The sequence below is a fragment of the Oncorhynchus nerka genome, linkage group LG6, assembly GCF_034236695.1.
Source record: "Oncorhynchus nerka isolate Pitt River linkage group LG6, Oner_Uvic_2.0, whole genome shotgun sequence".
NCBI lineage: Eukaryota > Metazoa > Chordata > Actinopteri > Salmoniformes > Salmonidae > Oncorhynchus > Oncorhynchus nerka.
In genome coordinates, this window is record NC_088401.1 from 93184057 (window position 1) to 93205176 (window position 21120).

General features: G+C 43.1%; 1 protein-coding gene across 1 annotated transcript in view; it reads left to right on the forward strand.

Moving 5' to 3' along the window:
* Positions 1–2976: 2976 nt before the first annotated feature.
* The window catches only part of LOC115126667 (plastin-3-like), a 114733-nt gene continuing 96589 nt past the window's right edge, over positions 2977–21120 (forward strand). Inside the window, exon 1 of the mRNA XM_065020025.1 lies at positions 2977–3077. The gene's annotated coding sequence lies outside the window, so the exon portion shown is untranslated. The remainder of the gene's footprint in view (positions 3078–21120) is intronic.

Genomic DNA, 21120 nt, shown 5'->3' on the forward strand with positions numbered 1-21120 from the left:
GGAGGCAATGAACCAGGAGGTGATGAACCAGGAGGTGATGAACCAGGAGGTGATGAACCAGGAGATGATGAACCAGGAGATGATTAACCAGGAGGTGATGAACCAGGAGGTGATGAACCAGGAGGTGATGAACCAGGCCAGGGAGATGATGAACCAGGAGGTGATGAACCAGGCCAGGTAGGTGATTAACCAGGAGGTGATGAACCAGGAGGTGATGAACCAGGAAATTATTAACCAGGCCGGGGAGATGATGAACCAGGAGGTGATGAACCAGGAGGTGATGAACCAGGAAATTATTAACCAGGAGGTGATGAACCAGGAGGTGATGAACCAGGAAATGATTAACCAGGCCGGGGAGGTGATGAACCAGGAGGTGATGAACCAGGAGGTGATGAACCAGGAAATGATTAATCAGGCCGGGGAGGTGATGAACCAGGAGGTGATGAACCAGGAGGTGATGAACCAGGAGGTACGTTAGTAAAGTTAGTCTAGCTAGCTACATTTTCAGATGTTACACATTTCTAATTTAAAGTATTTTCATTTCAAGTTAGTGTACTGTTAGCTAGCTAGCTAACGTTATGTGTATGATCTTATTATTCGTATCTCAGAGCCATTTGCTTTGGCTAGTTATAGCCTAATTTTAGCTAGCTAACATTAAACCTGGTTGGGTAGACCTGGCATGTAGATTCATGCATATTTTTTTATTGTTTTTTATTTAACCTTTATTTAACTCGGCAAGTAAGTTAAGAACAAATTCTTATTTACAATGACGGCCTAGGAACAGTGGGTTAACGTAGGCTAATGCGATTAGCATGAGGTTGTAAGTAACAAGAACATTTCCCAGGACTTAGACATATCTGATATTGACAGAAAGCTTAAATTCTTGTTAATCTAACTGCACTGTGTAATTTACAGTAGCTATTACAGTGAAATAACACCATTATATTGTTTGAGGAGAGTGCACCGTTTTGAATTTGAAAAATGATTAATAAATCAATTAGGCACATTTGGGCAGCCTTGATACAACATTTTGAACAGAAATTCAATGGTTCATTGGATCAGTCTAAAACGTTGCACGTACACTGTTGCCATCTAGTGGCCAACATCTAAATTGCACCTGGGCTGGAATAATACATTTTGGCCTTTCTCTTGCATTTCAAAGATGATGGTACACAAAAATAAAATAAAAACAGTTGTTTTTTTCTTTGTATTATCTTTAACCAAATCTAATGTGTTTTATTCTCCTACATTCCTTTCACATTTCCACAAACTTCAAAGTGTTTCCTTTCAAATGGTACCAAGAATATGCATATCCTTGCTTCAGTTCCTGAGCTACAAGCAGTTAGATTTTAGGCAAAAATTTGAAAAAAAACGGGCAAATCCTTAAGAGGTTTTAATTGAAATGCATTCCACCTCATCAATCAAATCATATCAAATTGTATTTGCCACATACACATGGTTAGCAGATGTTAATGGTCACATACACATGGTTAGCAGATGTTAATGGTCACATACACATGGTTAGCAGATGTTAATGGTCACATACACATGGCTAGCAGATGTTATTGGTCACATACACATGGTTAGCAGATGTTATTGGTCACATACACATGGTTAGCAGATGTTATTGGTCACATGGTTATCAGATGTTATTGGTCACATACACATGGTTAGCAGATGTTATTGGTCACATACACATGGTTATCAGATGTTAATGGTCACATACACATGGTTAGCAGATGTTAATGGTCACATACACATGGTTAGCAGATGTTAATGGTCACATACACATGGTTAGCAGATGTTAATGGTCACATACACATGGTTAGCAGATGTTAATGGTCACATACACATGGTTAGCAGATGTTAATGGTCACATACACATGGTTAGCAGATGTTAATGGTCACATACACATGGTTAGCAGATGTTAATGGTCACATACACATGGTTAGCAGATGTTATTGGTCACATGGTTAGCAGATGTTAATGGTCACATACACATGGTTAGCAGATGTTAATGGTCACATACACATGGTTAGCAGATGTTAATGCAAGAGTAGCGAAATGCTTGTCCTTCTAGTTCCGACGAAGCAGTAATATCTAACAAGTAATCTAACCTAACAATTTCACAACAACTACCTTATACACACAAGTGTAAAGGAATGAATGAGAATATGAACCTAAAAATATATGAATGAGTGATGGTACAGAACGGCATAGGCAAGATGCAGTAGATGGTAGAGTACAGTATATACATATGAGATGAGTAATGTAGGGTATGTACACATTATATAAAGTGGCATTGTTTAAAGTGGCTAGTGATATATTTTACATCAATTCCCATTATTGAAGTGGCTAGAGATGAGTCAGTATGTTGGCAGCAGCCACTCAATGTTAGTGATGGCTGTTTAACAGTCTGATGGCCTTGAGATAGAAGCTGTTTTTCAGTCTCTCAGTCCCAGCTTTGATGCACCTGTACTGACCTCGCCTTCTGGATGATAGCGGGGTGAACAGGCAGTGGCTCGGGTGGCTGTTGTCCTTGATGTCCTTGATGGGTGAGATAAAAAATATATATATTTAGTCAATTTTGAGTGCAGGCTGTAACTAAACAAAATATGGAATAAATCAAGGGGTATGAATGCTTTCTAAAAACACCCATTGCCCTATGTGGTTGTGAGGTCTGGGATCCACTCATGAAATGTGTTTATTTACCCTCCCCTTTATTTATTTACCTTTATCTACTATTTATGCTACAACTATTTGCACATTACTAACACACTAGACATAGTTGATTATATTTCACCGGAAATGTGCAATATTTACTGTTTAATTCTAATCGTTTTTGTTGATGTGTCTTCTCACTTTTATTTCACTTACTTTGCCAATGTAAACCCGTTTCCCATGACAATGAAGCACTTTGAATTGAATTTGAATTGATCTCATGGAGGCTGGCCAATAGGCGGACGAGTGGGCGGACCGGGAGCAGGGAGTGGGACCAGGGATGTGGTTGCAGTGCAGGCAACAGGCAGCGGTGCAGGACGACAGGCATCCGGATTGACACATTGGTGGAGAGAAAGTAAGTGACTGATTTATTCTATTCTATTGACTGAAGGATCTATCCAACTCACTAATGTTGCGTTTGGTTAGGGTATCTGTTTGAAGGTGTAATCTGAGTTGCCAGCATTCATTCTCTCGATTTGCTTTCAAAGGTAGGCTAAACTAGACACGCAATCTTCCATTACCCCGAATGTAGGCTAAAGAATACATATTGTTAAGGAAAATCCGAAGTTACACAAAATGAACCTTATTGTCCACTGTCCAGGACATCGCGTTATTACTTTGGTATTTTAGTTTACAGTTTACCAGTGTAGCATATCAAGGTTAGGTTATTTCAAATGAGGCGTGTGTGTGTTAACATGTTGTGGACACAATTGTACCATCCAGTAGAAAGAATGGTTCCTTCCTGCTTCCCTAATCCTGGGATATTTTCCATGGAACTAAGTGACTTGTCCTTGTCCTTCTTATATCCCATCATAACTTTCATAAAACCGTGTGTTGTTTCATAAAACTGTTTGTTGTTTCATAAAAACGTGTGTTGTTTCACCAACAAACATTAGACATAACAGCCGTAACAGCAGATGTTCAGTTGTGGCAGGCAGCGCATCAGTCTGTATTCTAGAGAGAGAAGGATATGATCCGTCTGCAGGACAGACAGGGAGGACAGCGCGTGGTCAGTGACAATGTGTGGAATGAATGACGTATTGTCTGTGGATGCTCTGCCATGAGGAGCAGTCATATGCTCCCCTACTCTCTCTGTTTCTCTCTGTCTCTCTCCCTTACTGTCTCTCTCTCTCTCTCTCTCTCTCTGTCTCTCCCTTACTCTGTCTGTCTGTCTCTCTCTCTCTTACTCTCTCTGTCTGTCTCACTCTGTCTCTCTCTCTCTCTCTCTCCCTTACTCTCTCGCTCTCCCTTACTCTCTCTCTCTGTCTCCCTCTCTCTCTGTCTCTCTCTGTCTCTCTCTCTCTCTCTGTTTTATTTTTATCATTAGTGCCCATTGTCCATTCTTTCCTGGTTAGTGAAATATAGCCTAAAGCCAAAACATTCCCAGTTTGGAAAACAATGATCAATGAGACACGGCCTAACACAGCTAAATGTATTTCTCTTGGCACCTTTCAGAGCGAGGGCATCTCCCTGGTAATTCATTCATTAGATGCATTACTATTATACATCACTTACACATGAAAAGTAAAACACAATCATATGAAATGAAAACATTCTTCAGTAAAAAAGCCTGAATTTGGTTGTGATGCAACTTAACCCCTCTGGCTGCAACTTCGTTGTGTCTGTGTGTGTCTGTGTGTGTGTGGGTGTCTGTGTCTGTGTGTGTGTGTGGGTGTCTGTGTCTGTGTCTGTGTGTCTGTGTCTGTGTGTGGGTGTCTGTGTGTGGGTGTCTGTGTCTGTGTGTGGGTGTATGTGTCTGTGTATGTCTGTGTGTGGGTGTCTGTGTCTGTGTGTGGGTGTCTGTGTCTGTGTGTGGGTGTATGTGTGTGGGTGTATGTGTCTGTGTGTGGGTGTATGTGTCTGTGTGTGGGTGTATGTGTCTGTGTGTGGGTGTCTGTGTCTGTGTGTGTCTGTGTGTGGGTGTCTGTGTGTGGGTGTGTGTGGGTGTCTGTGTGTGTCTGTGTGTGGGTGTATGTGTCTGTGTGTGGGTGTATGTGTCTGTGTGTGGGTGTATGTGTCTGTGTGTGGGTGTCTGTGTCTGTGTGTGGGTGTATGTGTCTGTGTATGTCTGTGTGTGGGTGTCTGTGTCTGTGTGTGGGTGTCTGTGTGTGGGTGTCTGTGTGTGGGTGTCTGTGTGTGGGTGTATGTGTCTGTGTGTGGGTGTCTGTGTCTGTGTCTGTGTGTGGGTGTATGTGTCTGTGTGTGGGTGTGTGTGGGTGTCTGTGTCTGTGTGTGGGTGTATGTGTCTGTGTGTGGGTGTATGTGTCTGTGTGTGGGTGTCTGTGTCTGTGTGTGGGTGTCTGTGTCTGTGTATGTCTGTGTGTGGGTGTCTGTGTCTGTGTGTGTGTGGTCTGTGTCTGTGTGTGTGTCTGTGTGTGGGTGTCTGTGTCTGTGTGTGGGTGTATGTGTCTGTGTGTGGGTGTATGTGTCTGTGTGTGGGTGTATGTGTCTGTGTGTGTCTGTGTGTGGGTGTCTGTGTGTGGGTGTGTGTGGGTGTCTGTGTCTGTGTGTGGGTGTCTGTGTCTGTGTGTGGGTGTATGTGTGTGGGTGTGTGTGGGTGTGTGTGGGTGTCTGTGTCTGTGTGTGGGTGTCTGTGTCTGTGTGTGGGTGTCTGTGTCTGTGTGTGGGTGTATGTGTCTGTGTGTGGGTGTATGTGTCTGTGTGTGGGTGTATGTGTCTGTGTGTGGGTGTGTGTGTCTGTGTGTGGGTGTCTGTGTCTGTGTGTGGGTGTATGTGTCTGTGTGTGTCTGTGTGTGGGTGTATGTGTCTGTGTGTGTCTGTGTGTGGGTGTGTGTGGGTGTATGTGTCTGTATGTGTCTGTGTGTGGGTGTGTGTGGGTGTATGTGTCTGTATGTGTCTGTGTGTGGGTGTGTGTGGGTGTCTGTGTGTGTCTGTGTGTGGGTGTATGTGTCTGTGTCTGTGTGTGGGTGTATGTGTCTGTGTGTGGGTGTGTGTGGGTGTCTGTGTCTGTGTGTGGGTGTATGTGTGTGTGTGTGTGTGGGTGTCTGTGTCTGTGTGTGGGTGTGTGTGGGTGTCTGTGTCTGTGTGTGGATGTGTGTGAGTGTTCCCTCTAAGGGATCCAGCCTGCTACTACAGCTAGTGCTGCTCCTGAAACAGACAGCCGGTGAGTCAGCAGAACCAAGGACACATTCCTAAACCGTAACCCTTCTCCGAGAGAACTTGATGTTCTAGGGGATGTTGGACTGCTGCCAATCTCTACACAGTTTTACACATTTTGCAGTGTTTAAAGGGATACTTCAGGATTTTGGCAATGAGTCCCTTTATCTTCTTCCCCAGAGTCAAATGGACTTGTGGATAGAATTTGTATGTCTTTGTGTCCAGTTTGAAGGAATTTAGAGGTAATTTCATTAGGACTGGAAGTCTATTGGTATCTGGTAGCATGCTAGTTTAAATGATGTCATGCTGCTTGCTTAGCGAGCATCACTTACCCCTGGTTCAGCCCATACCTGGCGCGACCTCGGGACCAGTGCTTAGCGAGCATCACTTCCCCCTGGTTCAGCCCATACCTGGCGCGACCTCGGGACCAGTGCTTAGCGAGCATCACTTCCCCCTGGTTCAGCCCATACCTGGCGCGACCTCGGGACCAGTGCTTAGCGAGCATCACTTCCCCCTGGTTCAGCCCATACCTGGCGCGACCTCGGGACCAGTGCTTAGCGAGCATCACTTCCCCCTGGTTCAGACCATACCTGGCGCGACCTCGGGACCAGTGCTTAGTGAGCATCACTTCCCCTGGTTCAGACCATACCTGGCGCGACCTCGGGACCAGTGCTTAGCGAGCATCACTTCCCCCTGGTTCAGACCATACCTGGCGCGACCTCGGGACCAGTGCTTAGCGAGCATCACTTCCCCCTGGTTCAGACCATACCTGGCGCGACCTCGGGACCAGTGCTTAGCGAGCATCACTTCCCCCTGGTTCAGACCATACCTGGCGCGACCTCGGGACCAGTGCTTAGCGAGCATCACTTCCCCCTGGTTCAGACCATACCTGGCGCGACCTCGGGACCAGTGCTTAGCGAGCATCACTTCCCCCTGGTTCAGACCATACCTGGCGCGACCTCGGGACCAGTGCCTAGCGAGCATCACTTCCCCCTGGTTCAGACCATACCTGGCGCGACCTCGGGACCAGTGCTTAGCGAGCATCACTTCCCCCTGGTTCAGACCATACCTGGCGCGACCTCGGGACCAGTGCTTAGCGAGCATCACTTCCCCCTGGTTCAGACCATACCTGGCGCGACCTCGGGACCAGTGCTTAGCGAGCATCACTTCCCCCTGGTTCAGACCATACCTGGCGCGACCTCGGGACCAGTGCTTAGCGAGCATCACTTCCCCCTGGTTCAGACCATACCTGGCGCGACATCGGGACCCGTGCTTAGCGAGCATCACTTCCCCCTGGTTCAGCCCTGGCGCGACCTCGGGACCAGTGCTTAGCGAGCATCACTTCCCCCTGGTTCAGCCCTGGCGCGACCTCGGGACCAGTGCTTAGCGAGCATCACTTCCCCCTGGTTCAGCCCATACCTGGCGCGACCTCGGGACCAGTGCTTAGCGAGCATCACTTCCCCCTGGTTCAGACCATACCTGGCGCGACCTCGGGACCAGTGCCTAGCGAGCATCACTTCCCCCTGGTTCAGACCATACCTGGCGCGACCTCGGGACCAGTGCTTAGCGAGCATCACTTCCCCTGGTTCAGACCATACCTGGCGCGACCTCGGGACCAGTGCTTAGCGAGCATCACTTCCCCCTGGTTCAGACCATACCTGGCGCGACCTCGGGACCAGTGCTTAGCGAGCATCACTTCCCCCTGGTTCAGACCATACCTGGCGCGACCTCGGGACCAGTGCTTAGCGAGCATCACTTCCCCCTGGTTCAGACCATACCTGGCGCGACCTCGGGACCAGTGCTTAGCGAGCATCACTTCCCCCTGGTTCAGCCCTGGCGCGACCTCGGGACCAGTGCTTAGCGAGCATCACTTCCCCCTGGTTCAGCCCTGGCGCGACCTCGGGACCAGTGCTTAGCGAGCATCACTTCCCCCTGGTTCAGCCCTGGCGCGACCTCGGGACCAGTGCTGGAAGAACCCAACTGTCATACTGTAGTAAAAGTAAAGATACCTTCATAGAAAATGACTCAAGTAAAAGTCACCCAGTTCTACTTGAGTAAAAATCTAAAAGTATTTGGTTTAAAATATATTTAAGTAAATTTAAGTAAAAGTATAAATAATATTTAAAAAATCCCTATATTAAGCAAACCAGACAGCACCATTTTCTTGTTTTTTTACTTTACTGAAATCCAGGGACACTCCAACACTCCAACATCATTTGTGTTTAATGTTCTCTGTTTAGTGAGTCCTCCAGATCAGAGGCAGTAGGGATGACCAGGGATGTTCTCTGTTTAGTGAGTCCTCCAGATCAGAGGCAGTAGGGATGACCAGGGATGTTCTCTGTTTAGTGAGTCCTCCAGATCAGAGGCAGTAGGGATGACCAGGGATGTTCTCTGTTTAGTGAGTCCTCCAGATCAGAGGCAGTAGGGATGTTCTCTGTTTAGTGAGTCCTCCAGATCAGAGACAGTAGGGATGTTCTCTGTTTAGTGAGTCCTCCAGATCAGAGGCAGTAGGGATGTTCTCTGTTTAGTGAGTCCTCCAGATCAGAGGCAGTAGGGATGTTCTCTGTTTAGTGAGTCCTCCAGATCAGAGACAGTAGGGATGTTCTCTGTTTAGTGAGTCCTCCAGATCAGAGGCAGTAGGGATGTTCTCTGTTTAGTGAGTCCTCCAGATCAGAGGCAGTAGGGATGTTCTCTGTTTAGTGAGTCCTCCAGATCAGAGGCAGTAGGGATGTTCTCTGTTTAGTGAGTCCTCCAGATCAGAGACAGTAGGGATGTTCTCTGTTTAGTGAGTCCTCCAGATCAGAGACAGTAGGGATGTTCTCTGTTTAGTGAGTCCTCCAGATCAGAGACAGTAGGGATGACCAGGGATGTTCTCTGTTTAGTGAGTCCTCCAGATCAGAGGCAGTAGGGATGACCAGGGATGTTCTCTGTTTAGTGAGTTCTCCAGATCAGAGACAGTAGGGATGTTCTCTGTTTAGTGAGTCCTCCAGATCAGAGACAGTAGGGATGTTCTCTGTTTAGTGAGTCCTCCAGATCAGAGGCAGTAGGGATGTTCTCTGTTTAGTGAGTCCTCCAGATCAGAGGCAGTAGGGATGTTCTCTGTTTAGTGAGTCCTCCAGATCAGAGGCAGTAGGGATGTTCTCTGTTTAGTGAGTCCTCCAGATCAGAGCCAGTAGGGATGTTCTCTGTTTAGTGAGTCCTCCAGATCAGAGGCAGTAGGGATGTTCTCTGTTTAGTGAGTCCTCCAGATCAGAGGCAGTAGGGATGTTCTCTGTTTAGTGAGTCCTCCAGATCAGAGGCAGTAGGGATGTGCTCTGTTTAGTGAGTCCTCCAGATCAGAGACAGTAGGGATGTTCTCTGTTTAGTGAGTCCTCCAGATCAGAGACAGTAGGGATGTTCTCTGTTTAGTGAGTCCTCCAGATCAGAGGTAGTAGGGATGTTCTCTGTTTAGTGAGTCCTCCAGATCAGAGGCAATAGGGATGACCAGGGATGTTCTCTGTTTAGTGAGTCCTCCAGATCAGAGGCAGTAGGGATGACCAGGGATGTTCTCTGTTTAGTGAGTCCTCCAGATCAGAGGCAGTAGGGATGACCAGGGATGTTCTCTGTTTAGTGAGTCCTCCAGATCAGAGGCAGTAGGGATGTTCTCTGTTTAGTGAGTCCTCCAGATCAGAGGCAATAGGGATGACCAGGGATGTTCTCTGTTTAGTGAGTCCTCCAGATCAGAGGCAGTAGGGATGACCAGGGATGTTCTCTGTTTAGTGAGTCCTCCAGATCAGAGGCAGTAGGGATGTTCTCTGTTTAGTGAGTCCTCCAGATCAGAGGCAGTAGGGATGTTCTCTGTTTAGTGAGTCCTCCAGATCAGAGGCAGTAGGGATGTGCTCTGTTTAGTGAGTCCTCCAGATCAGAGACAGTAGGGATGTTCTCTGTTTAGTGAGTCCTCCAGATCAGAGACAGTAGGGATGTTCTCTGTTTAGTGAGTCCTCCAGATCAGAGGTAGTAGGGATGTTCTCTGTTTAGTGAGTCCTCCAGATCAGAGGCAATAGGGATGACCAGGGATGTTCTCTGTTTAGTGAGTCCTCCAGATCAGAGGCAGTAGGGATGACCAGGGATGTTCTGTGTTTAGTGAGTCCTCCAGATCAGAGGCAGTAGGGATGTTCTCTGTTTAGTGAGTCCTCCAGATCAGAGGCAGTAGGGATGACCAGGGATGTTCTCTGTTTAGTGAGTCCTCCAGATCAGAGGCAGTAGGGATGTTCTCTGTTTAGTGAGTCCTCCAGATCAGAGGCAATAGGGATGACCAGGGATGTTCTCTGTTTAGTGAGTCCTCCAGATCAGAGGCAATAGGGATGACCAGGGATGTTCTCTGTTTAGTGAGTACTCCAGATCAGAGGCAGTAGGGATGACCAGGGATGTTCTCTGTTTAGTGAGTCCTCCAGATCAGAGGCAGTAGGGATGACCAAGGATGTTCTCTGTTTAGTGAGTCCTCCAGATCAGAGGCAATAGGGATGACCAGGGATGTTCTCTGTTTAGTGAGTCCTCCAGATCAGAGGCAGTAGGGATGACCAGGGATGTTCTCTGTTTAGTGAGTCCTCCAGATCAGAGGCAGTAGGGATGTTCTCTGTTTAGTGAGTCCTCCAGATCAGAGACAGTAGGGATGTTCTCTGTTTAGTGAGTCCTCCAGATCAGAGACAGTAGGGATGTTCTCTGTTTAGTGAGTCCTCCAGATCAGAGGTAGTAGGGATGTTCTCTGTTTAGTGAGTCCTCCAGATCAGAGGCAATAGGGATGACCAGGGATGTTCTCTGTTTAATGAGTCCTCCAGATCAGAGGCAGTAGGGATGACCAGGGATGTTCTCTGTTTAGTGAGTCCTCCAGATCAGAGGCAGTAGGGATGTTCTCTGTTTAGTGAGTCCTCCAGATCAGAGACAGTAGGGATGACCAGGGATGTTCTCTGTTTAGTGAGTCCTCCAGATCAGAGACAGTAGGGATGTTCTCTGTTTAGTGAGTCCTCCAGATCAGAGGCAGTAGGGATGTTCTCTGTTTAGTGAGTCCTACAGATCAGAGGCAGTAGGGATGTTCTCTGTTTAGTGAGTCCTCCAGATCAGAGGCAGTAGGGATGTGCTCTGTTTAGTGAGTCCTCCAGATCAGAGACAGTAGGGATGTTCTCTGTTTAGTGAGTCCTCCAGATCAGAGACAGTAGGGATGTTCTCTGTTTAGTGAGTCCTCCAGATCAGAGGTAGTAGGGATGTTCTCTGTTTAATGAGTCCTCCAGATCAGAGGCAGTAGGGATGACCAGGGATGTTCTCTGTTTAGTGAGTCCTCCAGATCAGAGGCAGTAGGGATGTTCTCTGTTTAGTGAGTCCTCCAGATCAGAGACAGTAGGGATGACCAGGGATGTTCTCTGTTTAGTGAGTCCTCCAGATCAGAGGCAATAGGGATGACCAGGGATGTTCTCTGTTTAGTGAGTCCTCCAGATCAGAGGCAGTAGGGATGACCAGGTATGTTCTCTGTTTAGTGAGTCCTCCAGATCAGAGGCAGTAGGGATGACCAGGGATGTTCTCTGTTTAGTGAGTCCTCCAGATCAGAGGCAGTAGGGATGACCAGGGATGTTCTCTGTTTAGTGAGTCCTCCAGATCAGAGGCAATAGGGATGACCAGGGATGTTCTGTTTAGTGAGTCCTCCAGATCAGAGGCAGTAGGGATGTTCTCTGTTTAGTGAGTCCTCCAGATCAGAGGCAATAGGGATGACCAGGGATGTTCTCTGTTTAGTGAGTCCTCCAGATCAGAGGCAATAGGGATGACCAGGGATGTTCTCTGTTTAGTGAGTCCTCCAGATCAGAGGCAGTAGGGATGACCAGGGATGTTCTCTGTTTAGTGAGTCCTCCAGATCAGAGGCAGTAGGGATGACCAGGGATGTTCTCTGTTTAGTGAGTCCTCCAGATCAGAGGCAGTAGGGATGACCAGGGATGTTCTCTGTTTAGTGAGTCCTCCAGTTCAGAGGCAGTAGGGATGACCAGGGATGTTCTCTGTTTAGTGAGTCCTCCAGATCAGAGGCAATAGGGATGACCAGGGAAGTTCTCTGTTTAGTGAGTCCTCCAGATCAGAGGCAATAGGGATGACCAGGGATGTTCTCTGTTTAGTGTGTCATCCAGATCAGAGGCAGTAGAGATGACCAGGGATGTTCTCTTGAGTGTGTGTGAATTGGACCATTTTCCTGTCCTGCTAAGCATTCAAAATGTATCAGGTACTTTTGGGTGTCAAGGAAATTATATGGAGTAAAAAGTACAATGTTTTCTTCAGGAATGTAGTGAAGGTAAAGTAAAAGTTGTCAAAAATATAAATAGTGAAGTAGAGGCCAGATACCCAGAAAAATGACGTAGTTCTTTAAAGTATTTTTACTGAAGTACTTTACACCTCAGTCCTCCTTGAAGTGACTTAGCACCACCTCAAGAGGTGATGAGGCGACGTAACTGGGACCCTTCAGGCTGAAGAGGACGTTTCACAAATCCCCAGTTACTACGCTAGCAGATACCCATAGACTTTCAGTTACTACGCTAGCAGATACCCATAGACTTTCAGTTATTGAGCTAGCAGATACCCATAGACTTTCAGTTATTGAGCTAGCAGATACCCATAGACTTTCAGTTACTACGCTAGCAGATACCCATAGACTTTCAGTTATTGAGCTAGCAGATACCCATAGACTTTCAGTTATTGAGCTAGCAGATACCCATAGACTTTCAGTTATTGAGCTAGCAGATAGCCATAGACTTTCAGTTATTGAGCTAGCAGATACCCATAGACTTTCAGTTATTGAGCTAGCAGATACCCATAGACTTTCAGTTATTGAGCTAGCAGATACCCATAGACTTTCAGTTATTGAGCTAGCAGATACCCATAGACTTTCAGTTATTACGCTAGCAGATACCCATAGACTTTCAGTTATTACGCTAGCAGATACCCATAGACTTTCAGTTATTACGCTAGCAGATACCCATAGACTTTCAGTTATTACGCTAGCAGATACCCATAGACTTTCAGTTATTACGCTAGCAGATACCCATAGACTTTCAGTTATTACGCTAGCAGATACCCATAGACTTTCAGTTATTACGCTAGCAGATACCCATAGACTTTCAGTTATTACGCTAGCAGATACCCATAGACTTTCAGTTATTACGCTAGCAGATACCCATAGACTTTCAGTTATTACGCTAGCAGATACCCATAGACTTTCAGTTATTACGCTAGCAGATACCCATAGACTTTCAGTTATTACGCTAGCAGATACCCATAGACTTTCAGTTATTGAGCTAGCAGATACCCATAGACTTTCAGTTATTGAGCTAGCAGATACCCATAGACTTTCAGTTATTGAGCTAGCAGATACCCATAGACTTTCAGTTATTGAGCTAGCAGATACCCATAGACTTTCAGTTATTGAGCTAGCAGATACCCATAGACTTTCAGTTATTGAGCTAGCAGATAGCCATAGACTTTCAGTTATTGAGCTAGCAGATACCCATAGACTTTCAGTTATTGAGCTAGCAGATACCCATAGACTTTCAGTTACTACGCTAGCAGATACCCATAGACTTTCAGTTATTACGCTAGCAGATACCCATAGACTTTCAGTTATTGAGCTAGCAGATACCCATAGACTTTCAGTTATTGAGCTAGCAGATACCCATAGACTTTCAGTTATTGAGCTAGCAGATACCCATAGACTTTAAGCTATTGAGCTAGTTAGCAACATCCATCAAACTACACACAGAGACATACACGTGGTATCCACAAGTACAACTGACTCCAAGTAGATAAACCCATGGTATCCACAAGTTCATCTGACTCTAAGTAAATAAACCCATGGTATCCACAAGTTCATCTGACTCTAAGTAGATAAACCCATGGTATCCACAAGTACAACTGACTCTAAGTAAATAAACCCATGGTATCCACAAGTACAACTGACTCCAAGTAGATAAACACAAGTTCATCTGACTCTAAGTAAATAAACCCATGGTATCCACAAGTTCATCTGACTCTAAGTAAATAAACCCATGGTATCCACAAGTTCATCTGACTCTAAGTAAATAAACCCATGGTATCCACAAGTACATCTGACTCCAAGTAGATAAACACGTGTTATCCACAAGTACAACTGACTCCAAGTAGATAAACCCATGGTATCCACAAGTACAACTGACTCCAAGTAGATAAACCCATGGTATCCACAAGTACAACTGACTCCAAGTAGATAAACCCATGGTATCCACAAGTACAACTGACTCCAAGTAGATAAACCCATGGTATCCACAAGTACAACTGACTCCAAGTAGATAAACCCATGGTATCCACAAGTACAACTGACTCCAAGTAGATAAACTCATGGTATCCACAAGTACAACTGACTCTAAGTAGACATACACGTGGTATCCACAAGTACAACTGACTCCAAGTAGATAAACCCATGGTATCCACAAGTACAACTGACTCTAAGTAGACATACACGTGGTATCCACAAGTTCATCTGACTCTAAGTAAATAAACCCATGGTATCCACAAGTTCATCTGACTCTAAGTAAATAAACCCATGGTATCCACAAGTTCATCTGACTCTAAGTAAATAAACCCATGGTATCCACAAGTTCATCTGACTCCAAGTAGATAAACTCATGGTATCCACAAGTACAACTGACTCTAAGTAGACATACACGTGGTATCCACAAGTACAACTGACTCCAAGTAGATAAACCCATGGTATCCACAAGTTCATCTGACTCTAAGTAAATAAACCCATGGTATCCACAAGTTCATCTGACTCTAAGTAAATAAACCCATGGTATCCACAAGTTCATCTGACTCTAAGTAAATAAACCCATGGTATCCACAAGTACATCTGACTCCAAGTAGAAAAACACGTGTTATCCACAAGTACAACTGACTCCAAGTAGATAAACCCATGGTATCCACAAGTACAACTGACTCCAAGTAGATAAACCCATGGTATCCACAAGTACAACTGACTCCAAGTAGATAAACCCATGGTATCCACAAGTACAACTGACTCCAAGTAGATAAACCCATGGTATCCACAAGTACAACTGACTCCAAGTAGATAAACCCATGGTATCCACAAGTACAACTGACTCCAAGTAGATAAACCCATGGTATCCACAAGTACAACTGACTCTAAGTAGACATACACGTGGTATCCACAAGTTCATCTGACTCTAAGTAAATAAACCCATGGTATCCACAAGTTCATCTGACTCTAAGTAAATAAACCCATGGTATCCACAAGTTCATCTGACTCTAAGTAAATAAACCCATGGTATCCACAAGTACAACTGACTCCAAGTAGATAAACCCATGGTATCCACAAGTACAACTGACTCCAAGTAGATAAACCCATGGTATCCACAAGTACAACTGACTCTAAGTAGACATACACGTGGTATCCACAAGTACAACTGACTCCAAGTAGATAAACCCATGGTATCCACAAGTACAACTGACTCTAAGTAGACATACACGTGGTATCCACAAGTACAACTGACTCCAAGTAGATAAACCCATGGTATCCACAAGTACAACTGACTCTAAGTAAATAAACCCATGGTATCCACAAGTACAACTGACTCCAAGTAGATAAACACAAGTTCATCTGACTCTAAGTAAATAAACCCATGGTATCCACAAGTACAACTGACTCCAAGTAGATAAACACGTGGTATCCACAAGTACAACTGACTCCAAGTAGATAAACACAAGTTCATCTGACTCTAAGTAAATAAACCCATGGTATCCACAAGTGCAACTGACTCCAAGTAGATAAACCCATGGTATCCACAAGTACAACTGACTCCAAGTAGATAAACACAAGTTCATCTGACTCTAAGTAAATAAACACAAGTTCATCTGACTCTAAGTAAATAAACCCATGGTATCCACAAGTTCATCTGACTCTAAGTAAATAAACCCATGGTATCCACAAGTTCATCTGACTCTAAGTAAATAAACCCATGGTATCCACAAGTTCATCTGACTCCAAGTAGATAAACTCATGGTATCCACAAGTACAACTGACTCTAAGTAGACATACACGTGGTATCCACAAGTACAACTGACTCCAAGTAGATAAACCCATGGTATCCACAAGTTCATCTGACTCTAAGTAAATAAACCCATGGTATCCACAAGTTCATCTGACTCTAAGTAAATAAACCCATGGTATCCACAAGTTCATCTGACTCTAAGTAAATAAACCCATGGTATCCACAAGTACATCTGACTCCAAGTAGAAAAACACGTGTTATCCACAAGTACAACTGACTCCAAGTAGATAAACCCATGGTATCCACAAGTACAACTGACTCCAAGTAGATAAACCCATGGTATCCACAAGTACAACTGACTCCAAGTAGATAAACCCATGGTATCCACAAGTACAACTGACTCCAAGTAGATAAACCCATGGTATCCACAAGTACAACTGACTCCAAGTAGATAAACCCATGGTATCCACAAGTACAACTGACTCCAAGTAGATAAACCCATGGTATCCACAAGTACAACTGACTCTAAGTAGACAGACACGTGGTATCCACAAGTTCATCTGACTCTAAGTAAATAAACCCATGGTATCCACAAGTTCATCTGACTCTAAGTAAATAAACCCATGGTATCCACAAGTTCATCTGACTCTAAGTAAATAAACCCGTGGTATCCACAAGTACAACTGACTCCAAGTAGATAAACCCATGGTATCCACAAGTACAACTGACTCCAAGTAGATAAACCCATGGTATCCACAAGTACAACTGACTCTAAGTAGACATACACGTGGTATCCACAAGTACAACTGACTCCAAGTAGATAAACCCATGGTATCCACAAGTACAACTGACTCTAAGTAGACATACACGTGGTATCCACAAGTACAACTGACTCCAAGTAGATAAACCCATGGTATCCACAAGTACAACTGACTCTAAGTAAATAAACCCATGGTATCCACAAGTACAACTGACTCCAAGTAGATAAACCCATGGTATCCACAAGTACAACTGACTCCAAGTAGATAAACCCATGGTATCCACAAGTACAACTGACTCTAAGTAGACATACACGTGGTATCCACAAGTACAACTGACTCCAAGTAGATAAACCCATGGTATCCACAAGTACAACTGACTCTAAGTAGACATACACGTGGTATCCACAAGTACAACTGACTCCAAGTAGATAAACCCATGGTATCCACAAGTACAACTGACTCTAAGTAGATAAACACAAGTTCATCTGACTCTAAGTAAATAAACCCATGGTATCCACAAGTACAACTGACTCCAAGTAGATAAACACGTGGTATCCACAAGTACAACTGACTCCAAGTAGATAAACACAAGTTCATCTGACTCTAAGTAAATAAACCCATGGTATCCACAAGTGCAACTGACTCCAAGTAGATAAACCCATGGTATCCACAAGTACAACTGACTCCAAGTAGATAAACACAAGTTCATCTGACTCTAAGTAAATAAACACAAGTTCATCTGACTCTAAGTAAATAAACCCATGGTATCCACAAGTTCATCTGACTCCAAGTAGATAAACTCATGGTATCCACAAGTACAACTGACTCTAAGTAGACAAACACGTGGTATCCACAAGTACAACTGACTCCAAGTAGATAAACCCATGGTATCCACAAGTTCATCTGACTCTAAGTAAATAAACCCATGGTATCCACAAGTTCATCTGACTCTAAGTAAATAAACCCATGGTATCCACAAGTTCATCTGACTCTAAGTAAATAAACCCATGGTATCCACAAGTACATCTGACTCCAAGTAGAAAAACACGTGTTATCCACAAGTACAACTGACTCCAAGTAGATAAACCCATGGTATCCACAAGTACAACTGACTCCAAGTAGATAAACCCATGGTATCCACAAGTACAACTGACTCCAAGTAGATAAACCCATGGTATCCACAAGTACAACTGACTCCAAGTAGATAAACCCATGGTATCCACAAGTACAACTGACTCCAAGTAGATAAACCCATGGTATCCACAAGTACAACTGACTCCAAGTAGATAAACCCATGGTATCCACAAGTACAACTGACTCTAAGTAGACATACACGTGGTATCCACAAGTTCATCTGACTCTAAGTAAATAAACCCATGGTATCCACAAGTTCATCTGACTCTAAGTAAATAAACCCATGGTATCCACAAGTTCATCTGACTCTAAGTAAATAAACCCGTGGTATCCACAAGTACAACTGACTCCAAGTAGATAAACCCATGGTATCCACAAGTACAACTGACTCCAAGTAGATAAACCCATGGTATCCACAAGTACAACTGACTCTAAGTAGACATACACGTGGTATCCACAAGTACAACTGACTCCAAGTAGATAAACCCATGGTATCCACAAGTACAACTGACTCTAAGTAGACATACACGTGGTATCCACAAGTACAACTGACTCCAAGTAGATAAACCCATGGTATCCACAAGTACAACTGACTCTAAGTAGATAAACACAAGTTCATCTGACTCTAAGTAAATAAACCCATGGTATCCACAAGTACAACTGACTCCAAGTAGATAAACACAAGTTCATCTGACTCTAAGTAAATAAACCCATGGTATCCACAAGTACAACTGACTCCAAGTAGATAAACACGTGGTATCCACAAGTACAACTGACTCCAAGTAGATAAACACAAGTTCATCTGACTCTAAGTAAATAAACCCATGGTATCCACAAGTGCAACTGACTCCAAGTAGATAAACCCATGGTATCCACAAGTACAACTGACTCCAAGTAGATAAACACAAGTTCATCTGACTCTAAGTAAATAAACACAAGTTCATCTGACTCTAAGTAAATAAACCCATGGTATCCACAAGTTCATCTGACTCCAAGTAGATAAACTCATGGTATCCACAAGTACAACTGACTCTAAGTAGACATACACGTGGTATCCACAAGTACAACTGACTCCAAGTAGATAAACCCATGGTATCCACAAGTTCATCTGACTCTAAGTAAATAAACCCATGGTATCCACAAGTTCATCTGACTCTAAGTAAATAAACCCATGGTATCCACAAGTTCATCTGACTCTAAGTAAATAAACCCATGGTATCCACAAGTACATCTGACTCCAAGTAGAAAAACACGTGTTATCCACAAGTACAACTGACTCCAAGTAGATAAACCCATGGTATCCACAAGTACAACTGACTCCAAGTAGATAAACCCATGGTATCCACAAGTACAACTGACTCCAAGTAGATAAACCCATGGTATCCACAAGTACAACTGACTCCAAGTAGATAAACCCATGGTATCCACAAGTACAACTGACTCCAAGTAGATAAACCCATGGTATCCACAAGTACAACTGACTCCAAGTAGATAAACCCATGGTATCCACAAGTACAACTGACTCTAAGTAGACATACACGTGGTATCCACAAGTTCATCTGACTCTAAGTAAATAAACCCATGGTATCCACAAGTTCATCTGACTCTAAGTAAATAAACCCATGGTATCCACAAGTTCATCTGACTCTAAGTAAATAAACCCATGGTATCCACAAGTACAACTGACTCCAAGTAGATAAACCCATGGTATCCACAAGTACAACTGACTCCAAGTAGATAAACCCATGGTATCCACAAGTACAACTGACTCTAAGTAGACATACACGTGGTATCCACAAGTACAACTGACTCCAAGTAGATAAACCCATGGTATCCACAAGTACAACTGACTCTAAGTAGACATACACGTGGTATCCACAAGTACAACTGACTCCAAGTAGATAAACCCATGGTATCCACAAGTACAACTGACTCTAAGTAGATAAACACAAGTTCATCTGACTCTAAGTAAATAAACCCATGGTATCCACAAGTACAACTGACTCCAAGTAGATAAACACAAGTTCATCTGACTCTAAGTAAATAAACCCATGGTATCCACAAGTACAACTGACTCCAAGTAGATAAACACGTGGTATCCACAAGTACAACTGACTCCAAGTAGATAAACACAAGTTCATCTGACTCTAAGTAAATAAACCCATGGTATCCACAAGTGCAACTGACTCCAAGTAGATAAACCCATGGTATCCACAAGTACAACTGACTCCAAGTAGATAAACACAAGTTCATCTGACTCTAAGTAAATAAACACAAGTTCATCTGACTCTAAGTAAATAAACCCATGGTATCCACAAGTACAACTGACTCCAAGTAGATAAACCCATGGTATCCACAAGTACAACTGACTCCAAGTAGATAAACACAAGTTCATCTGACTCTAAGTAAATAAACCCATGGTATCCACAAGTTCATCTGACTCTAAGTAAATAAACCCATGGTATCCACAAGTTCATCTGACTCTAAGTGTGGTATCCACAAGTTCATCTGACTCTAAGTAAATAAACCCATGGTATCCACAAGTTCATCTGACTCTAAGTAGATAAACACGTGGTATCCACAAGTTCATCTGACTCTAAGTAGGTAAAGGGCCTTATTGCCACAATCCCAAATTATCCCTTTAAATCAACCCTTAAATAGTTAATACTATAACACTTTAATACTTTAATACTTAATACTATAATACTATAATACTATAATATTTTAATACTGTAATACTTAATACTATAATATTTTAATACTATAATACTTAATACTATAATACGTAATACTATAATCCTATAATATTTTAATATTATAATACTATAATATTTTAATTCTATAATACTATAATATTTTAATTCTTGGCCACATTCTACAGAGTGTATAAAGTAGTTGATTATATTGTTACATACTATAATGCTTTAATACTTTAATACTATAATTCATTCATACTTTAATACTTAATACTATAATACTTTAATATTATAATACTATAATACGTTAATACTATAATACTATAATATTTTAATATTATAATACTATAATACTATAATATTTTAATATTATAATACTATAATACTATAATATTTTAATATTATAATACTATAATATTTTAATTCTATAATACTATAATATTTTAATATTATAATACTATAATATTTTAATTCTATAATACTATACTAGTTTAATACTATAATATTATAATTCTTAATACTATAATACTATAATATTTTAATACTATAATACTTAATACTATAATACTATAATATTTTAATACTGTAATACTATAATACTTAATACTATAATATTTTAATACTATAATACTTAATAC